Source organism: Curcuma longa, chromosome 4 (assembly GCF_044706935.1).
Source record: "Curcuma longa cultivar G26 ecotype Majalengka, Jawa Barat chromosome 4, ITB_CL_G26_1.1, whole genome shotgun sequence".
Classification (NCBI taxonomy): domain Eukaryota; kingdom Viridiplantae; phylum Streptophyta; class Magnoliopsida; order Zingiberales; family Zingiberaceae; genus Curcuma; species Curcuma longa.
This window is the reverse complement of record NC_133864.1, coordinates 18392925-18400359: the sequence shown is the minus strand read 5'-3', so window position 1 is coordinate 18400359 and position 7435 is coordinate 18392925. Positions and strand designations below refer to the sequence as shown.

The 7435-nt window shown below is 34.3% G+C and overlaps 1 pseudogene; it reads left to right on the top strand.

Moving 5' to 3' along the window:
• The window catches only part of LOC141827214 (uncharacterized), a 6409-nt pseudogene extending 1352 nt beyond the window's left edge, over window positions 1-5057 (top strand).
• Window positions 5058-7435: the final 2378 nt, after the last annotated feature.

Here is a 7435-nt window from a genome sequence, read left to right as displayed (position 1 = left end):
AATAATTTTAATAAAATTTAAAAAATAATTCTGATAGTTAAATACTATAGTAGTTATCTAATTAGCTATTATAATTTATTTTAAAGTGATTTTGACATATCTAAAATGATTTTAATAAAATTTAAATAATTTTAATTAAGTTGGTACAACATATTTTGATATAAATAATATTTTATGTATAATAATTTTGATTAAAATAAAATAGTCAAAATTTTCATATTTAACAGCCTAACTATTAAAGCAACACTTGAATAAAAAATATTTTCAGTACAAAACATATAATGGGCCATCATCTTTTAAGTTATTTTGAAAATAAAATATTCTTTTGACTATTTACATGATGCCTTTTTATTTTATTTTGAAAGTCTGGGTGTCTTTTTTTTCAATTGGAAAAAATGCTGAAATTATTTATGATTAAGAGAATTTTTCAATATTCATCTCATCACCCTCTTTTTTCGCTAATCTTTAATCACTCTTTAATTGTATCTTAATGTGTATAATATTTTTTAGTGGTATACATCTTCATCTGTAATCTTAAGACTAGATATTTGTTATGATTGAATGTTCATAGCCATTAGTTGCCGATCGTACTAATCACGTAAAAATGATTCCTTTCATTGTATTGTCCTTTTTCTCCCCAGCAATTTGGACATCCACTTGCCTGTGCAAAGGTGATATTCATTTACCCTTGGGACATAGTTTGAGTTGATTACTACGGAGTAGACTTGCTATAATAGGTAAGAGTCGAATCTCAACAAAGTCAAGAAAATACCCTTTTCGTAATGGTCAATTGTTGTTTCTCGATTTACCTTTTCATAATTGATCATGAGACCGACTGTATGAGACCGTTGAAGTGATAAATTCCACCTTTTACTATAGCAAAAGTGATGGATGGACCTCAACAATAAATAAGTGGAACTCATCAAGTACACAATGACCTACAAATATGGTGGTAAAGTTTTATTGAATGTAATTATCATCTTCCGTTTATATTTTCAACTTAAATCTTGAATCAGAGGTGTATTGTAGCATCTATAAAATCATAGTGGTTATATATATTATAGCAGCTACGCTTTCATAATTATTATAATATGAATGATAGATGAACAAAATTGAATTTGCATGGTAGTAGCTACGAAATCATATCTACTATAATGTGAATGTTTGTATTGTAGCAACTGCGAAACTACGATTTCGTAACTGTTACAACGCGTCCTCAATTCAAGATTTAGATAAAAAAAATACAGATGGTAGATAATAATAGGAACAATGTACTAGAAGACAATTGCATAATTATACATGAGTTGCTAATGGAAGACGTCTTTTGATTAAAAAATAAAATAGAATACCCCTTCAATGATTCCAAAGGCCTAAAATGAATAGTAAAGAATCTACTTCAGTAAAAAAGTGAAATCTATCACCTTAGCAACCCTACATGGTCGGCTCCATGATCATCTATGAGGAGATAAATCAACAAGTTGTAGTTGATCATAATAGAGGAGAACATTGAATAATAAAGAATCTACAATTCTATAAGAGATGATATAAGTTTTTTTTTTCAATAGACTTCATGACACTCCACTTTGGCTTGTAGATTATTGAAAGCATGGGCGGAGCCACACTATATGTTACTCGGGCTATACCTCGGGTCCAACGACGTAAAAGCTTAAATCTATGGATAATTTTTTTTTTAAAAAAAAACAAAGGATACAACCTGGGTTATTATGTCGGTGTCGTTCACAATGAGAGATTAGCTTGGATAAATCATCCGGGCTAGCTCCGCCATTGATTGAAATTGCAATTTACAACCAACAACTGATAAATTCGGTGGCTTGTTGTCAAATAGGGTAATATAAAGTTGAATACAAGTATACAACTCCTATTTAATTGAATGTAATAGTTTAAAGCCTCTGGGCATAGCTGAGTTGATTATGACAGAGCAAACTTGCAGAAGGGTAAGAGTTTGAATATCGACGAAGTTGTAGACAATACCCTCCTCCGTCATGGCCAACTATAATTTCTCGATTTACCTCCTCATATATGGTCGTGAGCCCGACTGTGTGGGTCGTTGGGGTGACAGATTTTACATTTTACAAAAAAGAATGTAAAAACTTAAATTATCAAATTTGTATATATAGATATATATAATATTTTTTATTTTTTTTTAATTTAGAGTATCGAACTCATTGACATTTTAAAAGATGAAAATATATAATTTTACTGTCTCAGCTCTGAAGTCTATCAGGATAAGACTTTTGGTATTATGATTCTTAAAATGTTCAAAACTTATAAAATTTAAATTTTCTTATCCTAACAATGTGTAAAAAATACTCATAATCCATTTTCGATTGGGACATACATCGACGTTGAATTTGATGGTAAAATTTAGATCGGTCATGGGCCAAAGTGCCCATGTGTAAAAAAGGTTCACGAGTTTACCTCATGAGTGAATATCTATTTTGCTATTGGAATGATCTTATAGGGACCATGAAGACTATAAAGGTTGATTGTTATTGCAATTGCTAAGACAATTTTAGGATTTATTTTTAGAGATCTATGAAAAATTTCTATGGAGTCAAATTAGTCACTTTTAAAATTGAGATAATCTAGATCACCAAAACTATATAATATAACAAAAAAATTAGTTTTTTATAGCCACAAGAGTAGTGCACTAGTTTTTAAGCAAATTAATCCATTAAAAACATATTATATAGCAGGACAGACCAATCCTATATCTTGATAGGCTAGGAAATCTCCTAATCCAATTCAACTCAAGATAGATTGTGGATTAGATGGATCAACCCACAAGTTTATCAAAAAATAAAAATTATATATAAAAGATTAAAAATTTTACATTAGCATTGTAGATTAGGTAGGTTAAATTCATGAATTTATCAAAAATAAAAAAAAATATATAAAAAATATTAAAATTTTTAAATATAATCATGGATTAGATTTGTTAAGTTCACGAGCCCATTAAATTTGAGAAGAAAAAAAAATTCTCAATCCATAGGTCAATCCAAACCCACCATGGGTCGGTTCAAGAGAATCGTTGACCCAAATCAGCCAATCCACTTGGACCAATTGTAAAATAGATTGATGAAATATGAATCAAATCTATTTAAATTATTTGATTGGACAGGCTAATTCTTGTAATGGATCTAATTCAAATTGACGATTCTATATTTAAATGAATTTAAAGGGCATTTAGAAAATTTCACAATAATGAGATACCCTTTTTAGAAAAAAATAAGCGTTGGGTATATTTGAAAAAAAATAAAAAAGCTTTTTGTCATAACAAATTTAATTTGTCACAACAAATCTGGACCGGTGAGATTTTAAAGTTAAGATTAAATTCAGGCCGTAGATTGAATGAGTGATTGTGATGGGTTGGATTTAATCTTCTATTTTAACATCTAACGGTCCAGATTTATTGTGACAAATTTGTGACAGGAATTTATTGTGACAAGAATACCTCTTGAAAAAAAAAAAGGAAAAAGCCATACACATTTCCAACGAACCCGGATTTTAATCGGATTCTCGTATTGGGATTCTAGGGTTCGAATCCGAAACGATGTGAAAGTTATATCAGGTTTGGACCGTCGCACCGTCTGCATCGAGCGATATGGATCGGGCATGGGGATAAAAGCCGGGCAGCGGGGGGAGCTCCTCCGCGCAGAATGAGGCGATCGACCGCCGGGAGCGCCTCCGGCGGCTCGCCCTCGAGACCATCGACCTCGCAAAAGACCCCTACTTCATGCGCAACCATCTCGGCAGGTACTCATCCTAAACGTTGGGAGTTTCTGCGCAACTCTATGTGGGTAGGGTTTGCGCATGCCGTGCCCTTCTTCTTTGATATGATTTTTCGATCGGGTTCGTTTCAGCTATGAGCGCAAGCTCTGCCTGACGCTACATAACAACGAGGGAAATTATCTGGCTCACACCCAGGGAAAGCGCCACCAGACTAACCTCGCCAAACGAGCTGCCCGCGAGGCCAAAGGAAGCACTCGCCCAGCCTCAGCCCCACAAGCGGAATGTCTCCCTTCGCAAGTCCGGTATCCCATTATTTTCTCAGTCTCTGTGTATCATTTCAGTCTGTTTGCAGCTAGAAAATATTTTACTGGAAAGATGCAGTTTTGCCCTATAAAGTTTGGCAAGTTTATCCTCGTTGAGGGATTTTAAGTATTCATCAGAGGTAGGAGGTTTTATGTTTCTGAGATATTTACTGGCCCTATCTAATTTGGGGTTATTCAACCTTACTACCATTGCTTTTTCTTACCTGTAAGATATCATGTGTTGGTAGTCGAAGAGCTTAACTATTAACTTTGTCACAACATCAGAGGTGATCTGTACATTCTGCAAATTGGTTTATTAAAGGATATATAAGCTGTGAAATATGCAATATACTTATCATTATGAAAAGGTTATGTGCTCTTTTCTATCGACTATATCCACTATTCATTTTTGAACCGTTATGCATGTCTAAATGACTATGACCACACTGCTCATCAACCACTTGTGCATCTCTGAATAGCTTCTCTAAATGTCCGAACACATTGATTATATTAGATGATCTCTTCCAATATCTCACATGGTTGCATCTAATGAACCAAGAAGTTCTTGAGATAGAGTTTTGAGTGAATTAGATGAGTCTCTGAACTTTTATTTGAATTAATTAAGTAATCTTTTCTTGTGTCTGGTCCTCTTTGTATAAGTTGTTTTGTTTTGGTTACATTTTCTTTTTCTTTTCTCTATCTTTGAGTAATTTATTTCTGCACAATGTTTTTGTACTTTAACACTTATCTTACTTGTAAGTTGTATCCATTTTCTCTTTTATCTAATGCTCAGATAGATTAACATAGGGGCATTGCAACTGATATATCTATATATTCTGGATCTATATAAAATCAATTGCTGGTGCTTAGTTGTTACATTGCACTATCCTTGCAGTTAAGATTGGGAGGCCAGGGTATAGGGTCACAAAGCAATTTGATTGAGAGACAAAACAACGGTCTCTTCTGTTTCAGGTTTCACCTACTACTTTTACAGTTTTTTGATTAATATATCTGGTGTTGTGGAATTTTCTTGGTTCATCAGTTTGTTGACAAAACAACAAGTGTTGTTTTTTTCTTTGCATTAACATAATCCTGATTCCTAGGGAGAATTTTGCTCTACTTAAGTTTGCTATTTTAAATTTCTTTTAGAAAGTTTGAAATGTCATTTGTGCCCACACAGAAATTATAATTGACTCTTTTCCTTCATTCTGCCTGTGAAGTCAACTTCGAGTTTAACTTATTGTTAAGGGACAGCCATGTGCAAAACAAGTGATTTCATTAGCATTATGTTTTTGTCTACTGAGATGCATGACTGATGTACAATTGCTTATGGAGAAAAAAATCATGAAAAGGAATATTATTATATTGAAAAATGATTATCATGGGGGATTGGGATCTTCTGATCTAACTTGGAATAATAAAAAATTATCTTTAGCTAATTTTGTAAGAATTCTTTGTATGAGTTTTGGTTTGTGCCACATTAGTTTGGTAGTAAACATATCTCCATGGGGTGGTACCTAACTTCCTTTGAACTGTGGGACATGGCAGTTCAATATGCTGACAAATTTATGGCCATTGCAAAACACATTTAAGCAGAATAAAAAAAGTGAAATTGAAGAAGTTATCTTATGAACTGTGAAACATTCACTATCTCAATCTTATTCTACCTGCAATTTCACCAAAATTCTTTTCCAACATCCATCAAACTAATGTTCATTCCGTATCACAACCTTGTCTGGATTGGCAATGCAAAACCATGCTTTTGAACGTTGACATCTTGGGTCAAAACATCCCCAAAACAATGCTACTATTCGCTGCCACAACTTTCTCCAGTGTAGGGCCAAGTAAATTGAGTAAAAATCAAAAGGGTGCCCCTTATTATCCTTTTTGTCAAGAGGGCGTCGTTTTTCAAAGAAAGTAAAAAAAAAGTGCCTCAGCATGTTTTTACTCCCAAATCCTTATTCCAATGTTGTTGTAGCAACTATGGCCTAGTTACTACAACATAGTGCAAAATTGTTCCAATTTGGTCAAAATTATTACACATAAAGCACTGACATAGAGACACTTTATATAAAATATTTTTACCAACTTAGTCAAAATTACTCTAGCATCAAAATTGTTTCAACTTGGTCAAAATCGGGTCAACATGTTGTAGTAGCTATGGAACAATTGTGTAGCTATTCTCCATAGTTGCTACAACAGTGTTGACCTGATTTTGATCAAGTTGAAGCAATTTGATCGAGTTTGTAATTTTGACAAAGTTGTTAAAAATTATTTTGATATAACAGTGTCTTTTGTGTAGTAATTTTGACCAAGATGGAACAATTTTTCTTTATGTTGTAGCAGTTACGACTATAGCTGCTATAACAGTGTTGGAATAAGGTTATTTTCGAGATGAGAAATATGATGGGGTGTTGTTTTGACTTTTTTTTTAAAAAGAGGCACCTTTTGATTTTTGCCTAAATAAATTTGTGTTGTGTCCAAACTTTTCTCTCTCTCTTTGTACTACTCTAGAACTGGTGCATGGACTCCTTCTCTTTCACAGTTTCCTCAATTTTTTAGTATCCTTTCTACAACATTTGTTAAAGCATCTTGGCTAACACCATCGATTGATCTCTGGTGTTCTGGGGATCTCACTGGTGGTCATTGAACACTCAAGTACATGAGAAATGTCACTTGATGGATGATAGTGATGTGTCGGACATTCCAGGGCTGCCTCCTTGCTGGACATTGAAGTTTGCTGTTCTGAAGTGGCCGAAGTGTTCAAGAGAGATGGGGAAGGCTAAGGAGATAGAGATGGTTGCTCTTTTGACTATTTCCCTATTGTCGTCGCTAACCCTAATAACCTGCAATCAATCTCACACATTATCCCACATTACGAACGCCTTAAAAGACCAAGACAGTCGAAGCTGGATGACCCACCCTGTATAGAATAGGAAGAATTGACTGAGCTTACACACATTTGCTCACTGACACTGTCCCCCATTTGGTCACCCTTGCCCCGGGTATGTTGTCTCCAAGGCTGCGCACCACATCTTAATGGACAACATATGCATGCTTGTGTAGGGTCAGGCAAAGAACCATTGTTGCCTGACGGGAACTTCCCCTATATCGCTATCAATGTCTACATGTTGCACGACCTCTTAATATTAGACCACCGAATCCCCAGTCCTTTGCTTTCTGTGTCGGTGACAGTACCAATATTCACTAATAGTTGTTTGCAGATACTGCCTTGTCAAACATGAACTGCTTGCTTGCAGTGCGCAAATGAACATTGATGGAAGGGGGTTACTAATGTGTTAAAGAGTATGAATGCACGAACCATTTCCTTTTCTGCATTAACTCGTCAAATGGAGTCGGCAAAATCCTTTGGTTTAGTA